Genomic DNA, 21,030 nt, shown 5'->3' on the forward strand with positions numbered 1-21,030 from the left:
TTCTATCGTCTTCTCCCTAAAATCAAAAAATTAATTTTTTTTCTAGGCTTGATCCAATTAGGTTTTGAAATATTTGCACTGAAGTCCCAAATTTAAAATTAAGATTTTATCGGTTGAAATTAATTTTTCTTAAGATCATAAAATTTTATCCTCTACCTCAATATGGCATCAGGTCATATTTTTGGAGAGCATGAGGCTAGCTCAATGACCAGGGCAGAGTTAAGTAGGGACCCGTTGGGGATATAGCCCCCACTCAACTTTTGGAAATTTATTTTTTGTTGCTTTAGCCCTCATATTTTTATGGGTATTAGATATATAACCCTGCACTTAATTTCAAAGTGACCACATTCATTACACAGTCCCATTGAGATTTATAAAATATAAAAAGATGCAGTATTTTAATCCCCCTTTTTATCTATGTTAAAAATATATCCCTGGACCCAATAAAATGTGGGGTATGTCCATAGTAACACAAAACGACAAACTTTTTGGAAAAAAACGTGTCTTGCATCATTGATGATAAAAAAAAAAATGTGACATTTTCATTTGTGATAAAAAAAAAAATACTGTTTTATTTATGATTTTTCGTTATTTTTACAGAAAAAAATTAAATACTTTTTTATTTCTTAAATGTGGGATTTGATACATAATAGAATTTAGTGAATCACAAATATAAAAATATGAGATTTGATGATAATAACTTGATTATTTTTAAAATGATCTTCTTATACTAAACTCTAACTATTAACCACTTTTCCCGTCGAGTATATATATATATATATATAATCTTTTATCTTTACCAGTTTTTCTTAGTGTACGGGTTTAAATCCGCAAGGGAAAATTTTAGAGAAAATGTTGAAAACGGAAAAAATAAATAAAAAAAGCTAAGAAAAACAGGTAAAATAAAAGATTATATAACCTATACTTTTCAAAGTGACGGCCTACTATGACCTAAGACTAATACTAGTACTATGGAAAAGAATCAGACTAGCCTAATTACTAAGGGTCTTTGGTTCCCATCTAACACCACAGCCATCTTGATTTCATTGAAAAAGTCAGATTCAAGAAATAATAATAATAATAAAAAAATATATATATTTTTATTTGATTCAAAGTGTTGAGAATGAATGGCTACTGCACTCCTAAATTTAACGGTAACAAATAAGTTTTTGTTTAATTTATTATTATTTTTTTTTGCTTTCAGAGTTCTTAAAATTTTGTCCTCAACAACCCTGTGTCATCGAATTATGTTTTTGGATGTCACAAGGTAACGTCATCAGAAAATTTTCCTTACTAACTTAGTAAGGAAGGTGTTTTTCAATGGAATATGATTTAAAAGACCCTCACCAATGATCTAGCACTATGTGAAAACTGAAATTTTTGACAAGTCAAGACGCATGAATTTTAGAAACTGAATTTTGACGGTTTAGGATAGTCGAAATTCTTGATGTTCCCATATTTGATGGCTTAGAGCTATCGAATTTCTCTCATCCTTCATTAATTTGCAGTTTTGGTACGTCAAAAAAAAAAAATTTGATAATGAAAAATTTGACGCCAATTCAATCTCTTGGTCTGCCGAATTTTATGAAATTTGATAGCCCAAGGCCATCAAATTTGGGCTTTTTTCACATTGCGTAGCCTCCCCCTATCTCAACCACCCTTTCAATTCTCATAGATCTTAGAGATACCTCTGTGTTACTACATTTAGGGGTGTCAATGGATAGTCGAAATCCGAATTCGAAAAATCGGATATTATTCGAAATTTTCGGATATTGGATTTGGATTCGGATGTCATTTTAATATTCGAATGAATTTCGGATATGAATTCGGATATTGCGATATCCGATTCGATAATATCCGCTCCGATAGTAATACATATATTAGGTATATATGTTTTACAACAAAACTTTATATATGCAAATATATTATGTTATATATTCGCGTCATACATCAAAACTAATTTCAAATCTTTATCTTCTCAACTCAAACCCACCTTTAATAGACGACCCACCTTCAACAGACGTTAATGGTGGTTTCCGTTTTGATCGAACTCTGTGACCACGATTTTCTCCGGCCGAAGAGAATCAGGTACTCTCTCTCTCTCTCTCTCTCTCTCTCTCTCTCTCTCCGATCTAATCAATCGGAGTGATTTTTTTAAGGAAATATGTGGGTATCAACTCTGCGAACTCCGACTTGTCTACTCCCGCCGGTGAAATTCCAGGTATATATTCTCTCTCTCTCTACGATCTGAACCTGCCGGAGTTTTCAGATGAAATCTGTGGATTTCGACTGTGCGAACTCCGATCGGATCGAATGTTATCGGATATCCGATATGTTTTTCGAATTCGAATTCGAATGTTTGTTAGGAATATCCGATCGGATTCGAATTCGAATTCAGATAGTAATTTTTTTTTTCCGATTCGAATTCGTATATAGCAGTATCCGATCGGATACCTATCCGTTGACAGCCCTAACTACATTCATAACAAACAAAACAAAATATTAACTATAATAATATATAAATTCGATATAAGTTTTAAAAATATTTATAAATTAAAACAAACTTAAGATTAAATAACCAAAGAATTTAGGGGGGGAAAAAGTTGTTCTAAAGTTGAGTACCCTTGTGAATATAGATGTCCCAGATGCTGGGTGTCCTTCCATCTTCTCTTACTGCTCCTTCAACCTGTAGTCATCAACACCACCAACAAAATTTAACACAATTTGATTATTTTCTTTCTTCTATATATATACCTGATGCTGGGTGTCCTTCCATCTTCTCTTACTGCTCCTTCAACCTGTAGTCATCAACACCACCAACAAAATTTAACACAATATGTTATTTTCTTCCTTCTATCTATCTATATATACAGGGAAATGTTCAGTAACAAACATTTTGGCAAATCATTTTTCAAAACATGGGTTAGAGGTTTTGAAATTGGCTGATTTTTGGTGAGGATGATCTCTATGGTGAGGAGATCATCATCACCAAAAATCAGCCCATTCCAAAACTTCTAGCCCCAGTTTACAAGTTGAAAAATCGTGGACCGTCCATTTTTTGTAAACCATTTTTGATGTGATTAGAAGTTTTGGAATGGGCTAATTTTTGGTGATGATGATCTCCTCACCATAGAGATCATCCTCACCAAAAATCAGCTCATTCCAAAACCTCTAACCCATGTTTTGAAAAATGTTTTGCTAAAATGTTTGTTGCTGAACATTTCCCATATATATATATATATATAGGGTCACGTTATTACGACCCCCTTTTGGACCCCCTTTGCGACACACCTTTTTGTCTTATATGGGAAAAAATGTTTGGAATGGGCTGATTTTTTGTGAGGATGATCTCTGTGATGTGAGGATCATCCTGGCAAAAAATCATCCCATTCCAAAACTTCTAACCCCATCAAAATTGATTTACAAAAATTGGACGGTCTATAATTTTTCAACAAAAATCGAACGGTCTAAAAGTTTTGGAATGCGATGATTTTTTGCCAGGATGATCCCCTCACCATAGAGATCATCCTCACAAAAAATCAGCCCATTCCAAACATTTTTGCCCATATAAGACAAAAAGGTGTGTCGCAAAGGGGTCCAAAAGGGGGTCGTAATAACGTGACCCATATATATATATATATACATATATATAGGGAGCGGTTCGGCAGCCCTAAAGTTTGCCAAGTTTGGTGCCAAACATTTTTTGTAAATCACTTTTGATGGGGTTAGAAGTTTTGGAATAGGCTGATTTTTTTGTGAGGATGATCTCTACAGTGAAGAGATCATCCTCACAAAAAATCAGCTCATTTTGAAACTTCTAACCCTAGTTTACAAGTAGAAGAATCGTGGACCGTCCAATTTTTGTAAATCACTTTTGATGGGGTTAGAAGTTTTGGAATAAGCTGATTTTTGGTGAGGATGATCTCCTCATCATAGAGATCATCCTCACAAAAAATCAGCTCATTCCAAAGCTTCTAACCCATATTTTGAAAAATGTTTGGCACCAAACTTGGCAAACTTTAAGGCTGCTGAACCGCTCCCATATATATATATATATATATATATATATATAGATATATGAGGAGTATAAGAGCACCAAACCTGATACGCAGAGGCAGCACCAAATATAAAGTAGGATGGGAAGTCATCTCTGCTAAATTTGGAGAAGTTTTGGCCCAACCCAACTTCGCTAGATTTAGCAGAAGAAATATAGAGACGAAAGTTTTCATCTCTAAATCTAACTATAGTTCTTTTAAATCACTTGTAATACTTTCTCTGATTTTTGTGTTGTTTGTAACAGAGAGAGTGAAAGAGGAACACTTCAGGCTTTTACAAACAAATAAAATAGTGAGAGGAGAAGACAAAAGTAATAGAAAATATAAGGCTCAAATGACGTTTAAGGCTTTCCATCAAACCAACGTTTGGGTTTTGAATAGGATTTAAGGATCGATGCTTGAATTGTTTCTCGATCAATAATGCATGTCTTTATGTGATAATATGTGAGAAATAATGTAAATTAGACTATCTGACCATAGCCCCATGGTGGTTGAGTTGAACGCTACCTTTTAAATTCTTTAACCACTGGGTCCAGCAGAGAAGCTTCCTTACCTTTGTGGAGAGTTTCTGGAACATGCCAGTAAGAGGTAACCAATGTATAGAGTGGTCCTCAGGCAAAAAAAACCTTAAGAAAGCCTTAAGGGACTGGAGTAAATCTAACTTCGGTAAAGATGAAGAAATGGATAAGATTCTGAGCAAGAAGCTTGAGATGGTGGAGGAAGCCATTCAAGTGGACCCTCTACATCAATACCTTGCTAAGGAAGATCAGTAGATCACTAAGGACTACTGCCATGTAGCTAGGAGAAGGGAAGCTTCAATTCGGCAGCAGGCTAGAATAAACTGGTTTAAGCTTGAAGATAGTAATATAGCCTTCTTTCACAAATCCCTAAAAGCCAGAAGGTCGAGAAATAAAATTGTGGCTATTCAAGACAGTAATGACCAATGGCTCACCTCAGCTCACCAAGTGGAGGAAGAAATGTTGGAAATCAAGCACAAAACTTGATTTCTTTGAATGAAACAAGTAAAGAATTATAATTTTCGATTAAATCAACTTGGCTAAGAGATGCGTAAACACTTCTTGAAGATAGTCGAAGCCTCCTGTTTGTTCAAAGGAACACGATAACACTATTTTCGATATTCAACCTAGCCTAGGACTTGATTCCGTTCCTCTACAAGTTTGCATTACTCGATAGGAACTTGTACTTTACCTCTTTAGGATGCCTAAAAGAAATATGGAGAAAAAAGTCTCACAAATAATAGAGTAAAAATTGAGAGATATGAGAAAATTAAGTGAGTTGTAAAAAATCAATAGGATTAAGAGTTTATAAAGTGGTAGAGATGAACTTGGGAAAATGTATCACAATAAATTGATACATATCCCATAAAACCTTCTAACTAAGGTGCATTATATATGTATTTATTAAATATATGTACAATAATACCTTCTAACCTTAGGTTTATCTCTAAATTTATTCATTTAGAATTAATGAATGAATTTTGATTTGTGAACCAATATAAATGCCATGAACCTTGATTAATATACTTAGATTTATTAATTTGGGTTCATGAATTTAAGTTTGGACTAGATACAATATACATCTTTGGTTCATCTCTACACACTATACATCCCCTTTGAAAAGAAAATTAAAACTAAATTTAATGTTAAATTTATTTATATAAATCAAAATCCAACAAACCCCTATTTGATTTAAAATAAATAAATTTACAAATGTTAGGATGGGCATCCTAGAAAGTCATGTGCATTAATGAAAGTATCTTGAAACTTGAACTTCCATTCAATACAAACTGTTAAAATTCAACACCAGTCCAAATTGGGAAAAGTCCAAAATTATTGTCCAAGCCCAGTGGCAATTTAAGAGCTCAATTTCTAGAATTTTCCTAGAAAAAACTCTAGATATTTTTTATAAGAGAAAAATAGAAAACTCTAGAATAGTAGATATTTTGGTGGAAAGTTCTAGATGACAAATTGTAAATCATTAAATTAAAAATGTGTTGGCACTATCCTAGTCATCGGTTAAGGAGGTGCCACTAGTATAAATAGGGGTGAGTTCTCTACTATTAAAAACAAGTTGTGAGAAATCAAGTTATGAGAAATAAGTTGTGAGAAAGAAAAATCAAGTTGTAAGAAAAACAATAAGTAAGAGATCTTGAGAGGTTGTAGAAAGTATGAGTGTTTGTATTGTGTTTTTCTTAATAGAGTATTTTTTTCTTCTCCAATTGTAAGTGATATTTTTTTATTGAGAGTATAGTATAAGTAATTTGTTTACTTGTTTATATCCAATATTTGAGCATTTAGAGTTGAGTACTCTAGATTTTTCTCAACACAAACTAATCAAGGTCATCCGAAAATGTAATAGACATATGCCTTGAACTATCAAACTCAAAAGAATAAATCGGACTTTGTCGAACATATACTCTTTTTAGAGGTATTTGTACACTAAAGCTCTGTAATTTTGTGTCCGTGTCAAATTCCAATTTATTGTGCACTCTAAAGATTACTGTTAAATTTTAAAGTTAATTTTCTAGAAGTCTTATTTTATTTTAAGAGTTGTAGTAAGAGTATTTTTGTAATTTTGTATAGGCCCCACTTCACATGTGTAGTTGACAAATATCATTTTCTTTCTCTTCTCTACCTTATCACATTTTCCCATGTACTCCTCTAAAATCTTCACCTTTATTGATGAACCCCATTACCATCAATTTTCTTTATTTTCCCATGCAACCAACCTTAAGCTCCAATGCATTTTCGTTTTTCATCTTGAATCCTCTAAAAACCTTCTTGAACAAGCATTCTAACATGCTAGAAACTTCCTCCACCACCTATATATACATGTAGCACTACAAAATTATGAGTTTTTAGCGACAATATTATTGTGGCAGCTAAGATTCCCGTTGCTATAGAACTCATCTTTGACATACCATCGCTGCTCTCAATCTACCAAATCACTTTTCCGTGCAACTATTCACAAAATTCTTCGCGCAAAAATTACTAAATCGAAACGTCTCTCTCTCTCTCTGTTCTCTCTGTATCTTCTCCTCTGCTAATGGCAGGAATTTGGTAGAAGAGGTATCATCTCTCTCTCTCTCTCTCTCTATATATATATATATATAGATATGTATGTATCTTCTCATTCGACTTAATCAAATGGTTTAAACAAAATGGCCTAAATCATCTCACTCTCTCTACTCTATGTATCTTCTCCTCTCCTCTAGCTACGACTCAAGGGTTTTCAGAATTAATAGTGGAAATTTACACTTTCTAATAGGTATCTTCTTCTTCGTCTCTTTCTCTACGTATCTTCTCATTGTATTTAATCAAATGGTTTCCACTCGATTTAAGATTTCAGATTGATTTAAGATCAAATGGCAATTTCCACTTTAGTTTGATTGGAGATCAAATCGATCTCAATTATTCCATTTTATAGATTGATTTAAAGATCAAAATTATCAAATCAGTTTTAGATTTGATATCAAGTTATACCTTACACTTATCCCACCTTGGTAGATCTAAATTGTTCTTATTTTGGGTTGGTCGTAGCCCATGGTTTGAAGTTTCATTCCATTTAGAATGTTTTGGTTGAGACATTTTGGTATCAATTTCCAGATGATTCTTTATTCCCAAATAGAGCCTCACACGGTGAAAAAAAAAATTTCGAGTTCAAAATTATTTACTTTCTTGTAGTTATTCCACTTTGGTGAGTTTATGAAACATTTCTTTCACTGCTGAATCCTTATAAGTTCAGTTTCACATTATTTATGAAACATTTCTTCATATAGAATGGTTGTTGGTTGCCCTGCCTTTCCATTATTAATACTTAGATGGTGCTATGGTTGGTCTGCACGGTATACTGACATCAGCTCCTGCTGAAGCAATTGTAGTTGCCATTACCTCTCATTCTAGAATGGGACTCTTATCTTTATTCTCATATGATTAGTCTATTCTTCAAAGATGACCATTTCAGTATATGTTTTTCTTATTTGCTGCTTTAGGAACCATACATCTAGCCAACTGTGCCATTTCAATTTTACAACCAGAATAATTGAAGTTCTTCTGGCCCTATGGATCATTGTTGATCAGCCTAGATTCTCTTATTGTGGACTTCTAATCAGTGAGATGTTTTTTGTGCACCAATTATTACATGAGACTTTAATTTCAGTTTCCTTCTTATTTTCTCTCTCTTATGCACGGAAACAGATTCCTCTTGTATCTTGGATAGATTATTTTGAACAATGTGTTAGTTTAACATATGTGTTATTGATCTCTACATCATAGTTGGTTTGCTTTGTTGTTTTGATGAGTTTAAAAGGTTATTGTTTTAGGGTGCTTTGTTTAATTGGAACCTCATATAGAAGTAACATATTTAGATTGAAGTCTAATGCTTGTGATGAGTAGGTCTTCTTAACCGCCCTTTTCTCCCATTTCAACAAACTATATACTTATCAAACATATTGGTGTGTGGAGTGTTAGGGAGCTAATTTGGTTTTAGGAAGAGGCATAGGAAAAGTCAGGTTTTTTATTTGTTAGGTGTAGTTTACACTTGTTTTATGAGTTTCTAGGTTGGGTATATGGAAGTGCTCTTGTTTCTTCTGTGACCTTGAAAAATAGCCTTAGAAACATGATTCTTAAACATGGTCACCTTAATTACATTGCTTGAAAGTTACCATGTAGATATGTTGTGGAATTAGGGTTCTTAGACATTCAGATTGGTTCTTTTAGTTACTTATTAGAGAATATAATTAGTGTGGATGTTATTCTTCAACTAGAACATAACATGCTTTAGTATATTGTACATGTTCTTTCTGGAGAGTTTTTCATGACCACAGTGTACTTCACACTTTTGTGATTAATGATGGTATCCAAGGATGACGCCTTCCCTCCACATCGTACCTTGCATTCAAAAACTTTGCAGCCATCCCAACTTTTCTCAATCCGAAAATTCAAAACCTTGCGATCCTCCCTAAGATTACTCTACCTAAAAAATAGATTTATGTCGCCTTCAATTTTTCCTTTGTCATGATTTTGAAAGAATTAATTGTTGAGATTGCTGAAAATTTATGTTCTGTTGAATGACCGATGAGACTTGCATAGTAGATCCTGTAAATTTATGTTCTGTTGAATGACCGATGATGTTGTTTCCTTAGTTTACAATGGCGTGTGTTTCATTATTCTTAATTGTCGATAGCATCAGTGGTCAAAAGTGATTTTGAGTATTGAGTGATGCAATCATTTGTGCTGATTTTAAGATTACTTTGTTGAAATGTTTGATTCATCTAGTTTTCTTCTGACGCAACCATTTGACCCCATGGAGCATTGTTGATCAGCCTATATTGTCCTTCACTGGAATTGTCCTTGATGGTGGACTTGATCCAAATGTTGAAACTGTCATTTTTGCAAATCTTTATGATTGTTTTTATTCCTTATATGCATTTTCGTATGTTTTTAACATTATAGTTGTACTTGTAACTTGCGTGTTTGAATTATATATAGCATAAGAGAATCAGACTAGTAAAAATTAGATATGAATTAACTCTACCTAACCCTATGAACCAGGTTTGTTCTAAAATGATGAACCCCAAAACTGAACTTGAACCGAGTGAGATGACAAACTAGGTAACATAGGTCTGGATCGTTCAATTAGATGCTATTTCCAGGCAAATTTCATAGACACCTTGATCTGTGTTTTTAAATGTGAATAATATACTAGATTGCTAATTAGGTTCTGAATGTAGCAGTTCATGTACTTAATAAAAAATAATAATAATAGTAATGTAGCAGTCATCGATCCAGGCAAGGCTGAAAATCTTATGGAGCAGAATAGACTGACCTCAGTTTGAGATTTAAGTGCATAAACTTGGCGACTCTAGGAAAGTGATTAAATGTTGTTTGTATTTAAAGTAAAATAGAGTTGATTATGTGATTATGAATGGTAATAAACGTTACATAATGTCGCTTATTGCACACATTTCTATAAATTATTCCATGACCTGAAACCAGAGTCGCAACATCTAGGGATTCTTTTTTCAGTTTTTTTTTTTTTTTTGAAAACTTGGAAAAAATTACTGAACAATTGACCAGCAATTGAAGAGTCGCAATCCAAAATGGTGTCAATGTGGCACGTTTGGACTGGAGAATACACACATTGGGTTGCATGTATGGCCTGGTCAGGAGCCCGAGGAGTTTCAAACTACGACTCAAGCGTGTCACATAGACACTGTTTCTATTTTATAAGAATGGGACACCATATTGGATCTTGAGTCGCAACTAAAATGGCGAATCAACAATTGTTCTCACCCAACATCTAAGGATTGACATAGATGCATCCGCAATTAATAGGTACAATCCTTAGCAAACACATTCATAAAGTTATTCCAAGCATTGCACAATATATCTTTTCGAAAAATCTTGTTTATGCCAAGTAGATAGCATGGAAAGATTGTACTTAAAATTTTCGATTGAACTTGGTGGTTGAGAAGCCAAGTGAAAATTTATTGTTTGTTCTTTTCAAACTATTTTTCATTGTAGGATTCTTGCAAATCGGCCATCTGCAGCAAAATCAAAAGAGAGGAAGATATGTTACACCAATGAATTAGAAAGGAAGGTGCAGACACTTTAGATAGAGGTAACCACCCTCTCGGCACAGGTCACAAAGCTATAGGTACGAACTCTCAAGTGGCTCATTTTACATCTACCTGTTAGTAGGAGATACTAAAAAAAATGTCCCAACACTACAAAATTGTGGGGTTTTAGTGACAATATATTAGGGGCGGCCAAAATTCCCGTCACTATAAAGCTTGTGTTTTTAAACGCAATCCTTCGCGCGACAATTATCAAACGAACGTCTCTCACTCTCTCTCTTTCTGCTCTGTATGCAGGATTTTCGAAACTAATGGCAAAAGTTTGTTGGAAGAGGTATTCTCTCTCTCTCTCTCTCTCTCTCTCTCTCTCTCTCTCTCTCTCTCTCTCTCTCTCTCTGCATGTATTTTCTCATTCGATTTAATTAAATGGTTTAAGCTCGATTTAACACTTCAAACACAAATCATCTCACTCTCTGTATCTTCTCCTCTCATCTCCATCTAGGGTTCTAGGGTTTTCGATATTAATGGTGGAAATTTGCTCTGTCTAACAGGTATCTTCTTCTATGTCTTCTCTCTCTGACTCTATCTAATTTAGAAACACAGTCTTTAAGGCTTCTTTCCTTTAAATCACATATTTTGCTCCTCTTCTTCTACTCCTCCAAATCTAGGGTTTCGAAAAATTAGCAAACACATCTCCTTCAATTGAGCGATCCAGATCTCCTCCTTCTCTCAGTTTGTAATTTCTCTTTCTGCTCTGAATCCACCATTGTAGAGCAGAGATTCTTTGTTTCAACAATGAAGTTGGCGTGATTAGTTATATTTTACGAGATCTAGATTCTGGAATTAACATGAGCTTTGTAAGTCATCTTGAGCGTTTATTACAGATCTGATTTCTTCTCAATTATGATTCGTTGTGTTGGATCTTTTGTTTATTTTTTACTGATTTTATTTGCTAGATTTAATGTGAGAATTACTTTTTTTTGGGTGAATTTTTAGTTGCTGTTGTAGATCAGTGTTATTTAGTTTGATCAATCTGTTTTACTTTAGATTTGCTTTGTCGAGTATAATATTTGGGAAATTAGATACTTAGGTTACCTGTTTGTGCTCAAAAGTTCATGTTTTTATTTTCTTGCTAATATGGGAAAAGCTTCTTGAATTCTTCAGAGAGATGCTAAAAGTCTGTTGAAAGTGCAATAGTTTGTAAGTTTTATATTTGATTGTTTTGTGATTTTTACTAACATGGCCACAGACTAAAGTTACTACGTTTGTTCATCTTCTGGAATGGTTCTTCAGTATCTTTCTTGATTTCATGGATACTGGTGTTGTTGTCTACTTTTTACTTATTTTAGAGTTATTTTGAAGTAGTAATTTTTAATAGGAAAATTAGGTCAGGTTTACTTTATTGTTCTTCGATCTTCTTATTCACTTAACTACATAAGTCCAATGCGGAAGAACACTCACTCCATGTTTCATACTATGGAATTATACAAAGAGCTAAAAAGACGAAAAAAAAAAAAAATTCGCAGTAGGCAGCCCTCATGTTCTACTAGTTATGATGTATAGTAGAGGTCATTTTGGCCACTTCGCCAAAAAAAAAATATTAAAAATAAAAATAAAAAAACTTATCTTTAGCAGTCGATCCTCATGTTCTACTAGTTACGATAGATAGTAGAGGTCATTTTGGCCACGGGTTTGTCCATAGAAGACCTTTTTCTAGAGGGAAAAACGATGACTTTTCATTTAATTAATCACAATGTTGTTCTCTTAATAGTTATCCTCAATGGGCAGTTATTAAGCTCTAGTTGTCTTAAATTGCTTCTTTTTTATTGCTCTTAAGCTAGTACTAAAATGGGTTGGGAATTATTTCCAGGTACACCATGGCGAAAATGAATTCGAGAGATAGTAGAACTCGGAGCTCCATGTCTATATTTATTGTAGTTGGCTTGTGCTGTTTCTTTTATATTTTAGGTGCATGGCAGAAGAGTGGTTTTGGTAAGGGAGACAACATAGCTTTGGAAATCACCAAGCAGACAGATTGCAGTATTATATCCAATCTAAAATTTGAAACACACCATAGTGGCGAAGCAGGGGCAACAATCGATGAGTTTGAAATAAAATTCAAAGTGTCTGAACCTTGTCATGCTAAGTTTACTGACTACATGCCTTGCCAAGATTAAAAACGGGCGATGACCTTCCCTAGAGAAAATATGAACTACAGAGAGAGACATTGTCCACCCGAGGAAGAAAAGCTGCATTGCCTTGTCCCTGCACCTAAAGGATATGTGACCCCATTTCCATGGCCCAAGAGTCGTGTCTATGTACCATATGCAAATGCTCCATATAAGAGCTTGATGGTTGAGAAGGCTATTCAGAATTGGATTCAATATGAGGGCAATGTGTTTAGATTCCTGGGTGGGAAAAGAAGCACGAGAAGGGTGAAATGGCGATTTGGTGAAAGAGAGTAAATGCCAATTCATGTCCTGGTAGAGATGATTCTCAGGCTAATATGTGTGAATTCACAAATGCAGATGATGTCTGGTAAGTTGATGCACCAATTATTATTATTTTTTTTACTTGGATCCAATTTGATTCCGTCTTTTGCTAATGTTAGATGCAAAGTTATGGGCAGAATTAAAGGTGCCACCTTGGTGAGGTGGTAAAGTTTGTGAACGGTAGTGCCATAGACTTTAGGATCAAACCCCACCATCACACTTAAACTAAGTTCACAAATTCCCTAGAACCAAACTTATCAGGGTACAATATATGATCTTTATGTGGCCATCACTTACTAGTAGCTACATCTGGTTAACTGCTCTACTAGATATTAAATTTCCTCTATGAAGTCTAACCAAATTTAACAAAATATTGTAATAAGAATGGCGTGACATGGTGCTAGATCATATTGCTGAAAAACATGATCATTATGCCTCCTTGGACAAGATTTAGTTGAAGTTCTTTCACTACTAAGCCTTGCAAAATCTTTATATTTATTGCAACTAGAATAATCACATTACTACAGTAAATAACCCATTACAAGAACTACTCAACTTCCTTTATTCTCATCATCATAACTACCCTAATACTTCTCAACCACTTTGTCATCACCAAATTATGATCACCGTCTGTTGTTCCTCACATGGAGAAACCGTAGAGGCCTAAGTCCTTCATCGTTCATAGCACAAAAAGTCGTGCTGGCTGTTATTGCTCTCGTTTAGCAGTTGTGCAATCTGCAGCACACTTATGACATACGTGCGACCTGGCTTAAAGCACTTCCTTTTGTATCATGCTTGCATTCTAGAACTCATATAGCACATGGCTTTTGTTAAATGTTAATTGCACTTTGCAGAGTGCCCAGATCACATTGGACTGCCCATCGGTGATTTTGTTGTTCTTTATACACACAACATTATAAGGTCATTGGAACAACTTTGGGTTTTCTCTTCTTTTGATGAGTTTAGTATAAACATGATGAGTTTATGCTCCAACTCTCAGCTGTAATGGCGGTGACTGATTGATCCAGGAATGCAACTGATTATGAGCAACAGACCGGGGTATTCTCTGATCCATTGATACGCCTACATTGACAAAGGTCCTTTTTTCAGTGTCTCTTCCTCTTTGTAGTATACTCTATATAAAATATTCTTGTATTATGTCCTACTTTAACACCCAACGTTAATCTCTAATCTAGATTGTCAATTTAAGATAGAACACTACTATTGAATGTAAGTTCTGTTCTTAGCATGTTTTGTGTCACTTGATTTGAATTGAAGACTTATTCTTTTATGTGAGAATGCAAGAAAGAAATTTGATTTACAATTATATTATTGTTTTGGACATTATTATAAAAAACGGCTGACCCCAAATATTTGTGATAACTCTTAGATGGTGATCATGACATCATTGACAAAATGCGTGTAGCTTTAGATATGAGACAACGTACAACTTGGTGCAATGCTTCACTAAAATCGATCAAGTATAGATTCAAACCCGAATCCAAGTCTAATGTAATGTTGGACTCATAAAATTTACCATAGATTTCTCAGTCAAATTTGTTATGTATCAGTAGGGGTACCAAGGTAGAAGTAGAACCCAATATGAGCTAAAATAAAATTAGCAATTTATATGATAAAGAAAACCTAGCATATATACCCTTTCCAAATTATGTGGAACAGTTTGTTTCTTGATCTCCAAGAAATGGACTTTAATTCCTAACTTTCCAGCTAATAATTTGGTGTGTTCTTCTTCCTTATTTTCTCGATTTTTTTCATATTTTATTTGATCAAAGAAGGTCTTCATAACCAGCTACCATTTTATTTATTATATTTCTAGCTCCTATGTTTTGTGTCAGAGATTTTGTTAGCTAAATTTTCTATCTCATTATGTATTAAAATTAGAGTAGGCCTAGCTTGACTAACCTAGTAAGGAAAGTGTTTTTGTTAAAATTATGTTAGGAATGTGTACCTTCAACCCCAACAACACCTGATCATCATGGTGCCAAGGTCTGATTCTCATGTCTCCAATGTTGTCTATCTCGAGAACCATCCCACTTTCTATCTCATTAGTGATTAAGTTTCAGTTACTCTCTCTGTCTTGCATGGGAATCCCTACATTAACACTGCCACTTGATTAAGTGATCTGAAAATTTATCATCACTTGAAAATAGTATAGTTGGGCATTTGAAACTTGTACCTCTGTTTGACTGCTGTTTGTCATTCCAGAAAACTTCTAGTTGGCTCTAGATGATCTACAAGTAGTTGCTCCCTAATTTTAAAGTTCATCTAGCAATTTCTCCTGCATAAAGTTTTTTCTTTTCTTTTCTTTTCTTTGCATAAGTTGGTCTGCAGTAAAATTGATACCTTAAAAAATTCTAGCCATGATCTTTATAATAGAGTCCATTACTTCTAACTCTACCTATACAATTATATTTACTTCAATCTTAAAATTCATATAATGCTCTTAAAAACTTTATTTTATGACCAACAGTAAAAGAGTACAAGTGTGTATTTGTATTAAGTAAGCCAGTTATAATTTTATGACTATTTCGGTTACATATTCTTAGATATTCATCTAGAGAGGTATTGAAAGAATGCAAAGGCTGTAATTTCTTTGTCAAACATGGTAAATCACTCACATCTCATCTATGGATTTGGGTGCTGCCAAACAACGTAAATCATTTTATGTTTCCTTTTATTTATATCACCACCTTGTTGTGAAATTGGGTTCTGATCTACATTACACTAAATTTTGTGGGTTAACAATCTGACGACAATGATGATCTAAATGTTCTGTTCATATAAGCATTATGTACTCGATGATCTGCAGTGTAGAAATGTATCTTTGTCTCCGACATGAGAAATGGTTGAATGGAAGTGTAAGACTATGGATGGTTGGTCATAAAACACAAACAATGATTGAACCTGTATCAACTACTTTTCTTTGTAATAATTATGAGCAAAAAAGTATCCCGACTCTCAAAATCAAATGAACATGAAGAGAATAGAATTTCTGATAACATTTAGTGGGTGGGGCATTGATGTTTTTACAGCCCTTTTGTTGTTTTTAACATGATAACTTGTGCTAATAGACAAATTCATCATGCCATGTTAGAACAATACAAGCATTTATTGTTCTATTTCCATATTTTTTTCAGAATCTTAGGCCCATGCTCAGATGTCCATTTATTGTAGGCCCATGCTCATATCATCTTCATGTTCATTTTGTTTGTACACCCAACACCATCACATGTACCGGTTTTTTGTTTTTATAAGGTAAGCTATCTGTTATGAAGCTCTAATGTTTATTTGAATAATGAATTCAAATGCATAAGTGATTCTAATGCAACATCAATTGCTTGATGGATAAGAACACTAAATCCTAACTGCATAAAAGAAACAGAAGCCAAATCACCAAACGTTTGAAAACTAACTTTTGTAAGATCACATTGTTATGTAACAGTAACACATATATTATAGAAGCAGATTTTTAACTTAAAAAAGACAACTCATCAATCCTAACTGCATAAAAGAAACAGAAGCCAAATCAGTCCTAAATGACTCCCAACAAAAAACCAAACTCATCAATCCTAATTCCTGCCCATTCATTTTTCGGCCAATTTTCTTAGAAAAAATACAATTGGATGTTTATTGTGAATTCTAATAATCAACCCTTTAGGAACATCTTTTTTATTTTTCATGAATACTTTTGAGTAGATCACTTCGTTTCTCCATTTTAGTATGCATTTATGAATAAAACAGGATTCAGATTATGGTTTACAGATGGTAAAAAACAGAGGGTTGTATATCAGACTTCAGAATAACTTATTTCTGTACTTATTTCTCCATCTTGCAGATTCCAATTCGAATATTTGGGGATAAATGAAGATGTCGAAGCCTTGGAGAGGGTTACAATCTGTTTGAAGAAGTTGATAAAGGTATGAGCTACTTCTAGTTAATTTTTTATCTGCTAATGTTCGCAACAAGGATCATTCATCAATTACATGCCAACATGTGTTGTCTTCTTTGTGTGTCAAGTGTCCAATAGAGACTCCTGTAGTGTGGTGTCCAATAAGGACATGGTTTTAAAGAGTTACAGCCCGTAAGATTTATGTCGCAGAAGTGCTGCTTGAGTTCCTACTGGAATTCGAGTAACACTAGGAAGAACGAGATGCTGTCCAGTATGTATTTGCTCTACATACTTCATTTTCCCCTTTAGGATGCCGGCCTAGAAATATCTCATTTTGGACATGCATTACCTTCATAGCAGATGCTTCTCAATTTGTTCTTCATGCTTCATTTTGGCCTTTAAGATGCTAATGCCAATAGATGATACATTGGAAAAGATTAAACAAAGCATTTTCTATTTTATGCAACAAAGTGGCTGGATAATTTGGGTAGATTCCAAGAAGTTGTCATCCCAGAATAGAAAGGGGTTATGATTTCAGTGTTAAGATCCAAAGGTGCTTTATGACTCGCCATTTGGCGGTTCACAGTAGAGCAAAGTGGGTTTTACGTATCTTGGTAAGATTATTTGTAAGAATGGGTATCGCAAAACTTGATTTTCAAGATTATCGTTAGAATAAGAATTCTGAACTGGTCTTTGGTGACTACTTCATAGGAGCCAATAACTTGATTTTCAAGGTTTATACAGAACATTTTGTGTGGAATTAGGCATAAGGTGGATTAGAACAAGTCAATGCATTTTTAATTTTCTCCTTCTCCTTATCCTTCGAGGAGATTAAAGTCCTAGGTTAAGGGGACATAAAAAGTCAGATTTCTAATAACTTGCGAGTGCTTTAGCTGTGAAATTATTGTTAGTTGAACATGGGCATTCCGATACTTATTAGTGTGGAAGGCCTCTATATAGAATATTTTATTGAAATTCTTACAATTGAACTTATAGAACTACTTTGAACTTATAGAGCTTTATTTGATATTTTGTTTTATGTTGAATTTTGTGAAAACTCTCAAATCATCATCATCATTCATTGTACCTGTCTATGACAACATGGGCCTGTTTGGAAGTGAAGAGTTGGGGATGAAAGTTAGCATTCATGATAATTTTTTAAGAAATCTTTCATATCATGAATGCTTCTGTTTTCTCATTTATAACTCATGTGAGAATGTTGAACCTTATATTGATTCAATTTAACAACTTGACAAAATTTTCTCTTTAATGCTAGTCCTTGTATGAGGTGTTAGTGAATCTAACTTGTTTTAGTAGTAAATAAATCATAACTTGTTGTATATGCTTTTCCACTATTAGTACATAAAACATAATTATCTGGATAAATAATTCATTTTTCTATTACACTTTACATTTGTAGATGAAACCTGGACAAAGTTCATTTGGTGAGAGGACAAAGTTGAAAAGAAAAAGAGACTGTACTCGATGCCTCTCATTACAGAATTTAAAGCCAAGAGAAAGATTTGAAATAGTGCGAGATAGCCATGGACAGCCTGTGGGGAAGCATGTGGCTAAGCTCCAAAGATGCTTGGGTATATTAATTTGATTAATGTATATGAATTGTAGGTCAATGAGTAGTACAATCAACTCAACAATGATCAGTGTCTACAACAACCACCTTGATATATAGGGCCTGTGTGGATACACCTCTCCGTGCAAGAGCAAAAGCTCAATCACTCCCCGCAAGAGCAAAAAACCTCTCCGCGGAAGAGCAGGTCTTTGAAGCTTCTCCACAAAGAGCAAAAAACCTCTCCCTGCAAGAGCAAAAACCTCTTCACGCCAAAGCAAAAATCTATCCAAACGTTTGCTAGCTCCCCGCAAGAGCAGAAGTCATCAAGAAGCTCTATCCAAACGCAGTGATAGTTTTTGTTTTTTGAGTGATAAACATGGATTTATAAGCATTGACTCTTAATTCAATCGACTTATTATTTTGTTATACTTGTCTCTTAACTAATTTGATTTGCTAAGTAATTGTGTTTAATTGACAGGTTGTATAAAAATAGGTATTTAATTACAAATAATTTTAAAATAAAAGAAATTAAAAAAAAATCATCTAATTAACAGTGATCATTACTACCACTATAGGCATTCAAAATTATATTTATAGTTATGGTTAAGATTATTTCACATTGTGGGAGAACGCGTAAATTGGTCCCAATTCACCTTAAGGGAACATTTATCCATCCTTTAAAGACGAGAAAAAAAAAGGATGTCCAAGGAAAAGAAAGAGGCATGTTTTGAATGCGTTTGGGAATCAACTTTGATTAATCTTATTATGTGGGTGTTGTTTGGTTATGCTTGAATAATGAGTTCTTATTTCAAGAATCAATTTAAATTAAAGATTTGTTCGGTTGCAGGTATCCAAATTGATTCTTGTTAAAAACCAGTTTTCAAGTTATATTTTATTATGTTTAAGGCTCTATTTGTTGATGTTCTACAAAATCTGTTTTCTAAGATTATCAGTTATGAATAGGGCTTATTTGGTTGTTATTTTCATAGTTGATTCTTACTAAAATAATGCTTACGTACTCTTTGGAATCATTTTTGCTTGAAGAATCTGACTTATTGAAATCAATTTTTATGATTATGCATATTTTAACAATTCTTGAATGGTTTGTTGACCAATCACTTATAGATGGACATATATTGTTTTTGATATATTGAATGTTTCTATAAAAGAACATTGGATCCAATAAAGTCCATTAAAGCATGTTAAAAACATGATTGAGAACAAATTTTTCTCTTTAATGCTAGTCCTTGTATGAGGTGTTAATAAATATAACTTGTTTTAGTAGTAAATAAAACATAACTTGTTGCATATACTTTTCAACAATTAGTATATAAAACATAATTATCTGGATAAATAATTCATTTTTCTATTGCACTTAACATTTGCAGATGGAATCTGGACAAGTTCATCTGGTGAGAGGATAAAGTCGAAGAGAAAAAGAGGTCGTACTCGATGCCTCTCATTACAAATCTAAAGCCAGGAGAAAGATTTGAAATAGTGCGAGATAGCCATGGACAACCTGTAGGGAAGTATGTGTCTAAGCTCCAAAAATACTTGGGTATATTGGCCCGCGATAGTTATATGTTTCCCCTTAACATTCTTAATTGGCATGCAATGCCAGAATCAGTGAAGGAAAATACATGGCAAACAACATTGGTATAAATTAATTATAATATAGTATTAGATAATTTATGAGCTTCACATTGAACAATTTTGACCCCATAATTTTCAATTGATTATTTGATACAGCCAAATTTGATATCCCACACACGCTTAAAAAAGTTGTGTTACAATCTGTCAGCAAGAAGTGAAGGGATCATAAATGTAAGTTGAAAATCAAATTCTATGATAAATATAAAGATGATACAACCCAATGTGCCAATCGTCCATTCTATGTTTTGGAGGTTCAATGGTATTCTCTCGTGGCCTTTTGGAATTCGGAGGAGGGGCAGATACATTTTATATTTAAAATTTATACATAGTGAGTTATGAAAAGTTGCAAAAAAATTATAAGGTACTCTATATCTCATATATTTAACTTCTCACAAATTATTTAATATACAGTCTCAAAGTCATAAAAATAAGGCAAATCGTGCTCAACAGACAATGACCCATACGATTGGGACAAAGAGTATAGCTTGTATTAGATATGATGAGGTATATATTTTTTATTATGGTGTATATCAATTCTATCCCTAATTATTTATATTATAAACTAATCTTGTTCTCATTGTCTTAATGTGATGCACATAGAAATTAAAGAGTTCAACGAATACTGAGCCAAGTCGAGCAATCTTATTTCTCATGACACACAAGCCCAATGATTTGGTAATGGCGGAGAAAATTGTAAGGTTATTTTTACAATAATTTTCATCAAGCATTAACCAATTCTGTTAATATCACAA

The 21,030-nt window shown here is 33.7% G+C and overlaps 1 long non-coding RNA gene across 19 annotated transcripts; it reads left to right on the forward strand.

Annotated features, from left to right (window-relative positions):
• The first annotated feature begins 1,980 nt into the window (after window positions 1-1,980).
• LOC147395992 (uncharacterized) lies at window positions 1,981-19,051 on the forward strand. 19 transcript variants are annotated; one of them, XR_015180503.1, is made up of 8 exons: window positions 3,684-10,733; window positions 10,951-10,987; window positions 11,156-11,204; window positions 11,322-11,510; window positions 12,524-12,645; window positions 14,174-14,242; window positions 17,002-17,083; window positions 18,476-19,051. It is a non-coding gene; the product is annotated as an uncharacterized LOC147395992 (long non-coding RNA). The 19 variants fall into 19 exon arrangements; XR_015180499.1 differs by having other exon boundaries at window positions 3,691-10,733; window positions 14,000-14,242; XR_015180488.1 differs by having other exon boundaries at window positions 3,705-10,733; window positions 12,524-13,191; window positions 14,000-14,242.
• Window positions 19,052-21,030: the final 1,979 nt, after the last annotated feature.

The sequence above is a fragment of the Akebia trifoliata genome, chromosome 8, assembly GCF_017979445.1.
Source record: "Akebia trifoliata isolate Shusen 1 chromosome 8, ASM1797944v1, whole genome shotgun sequence".
NCBI lineage: Eukaryota > Viridiplantae > Streptophyta > Magnoliopsida > Ranunculales > Lardizabalaceae > Akebia > Akebia trifoliata.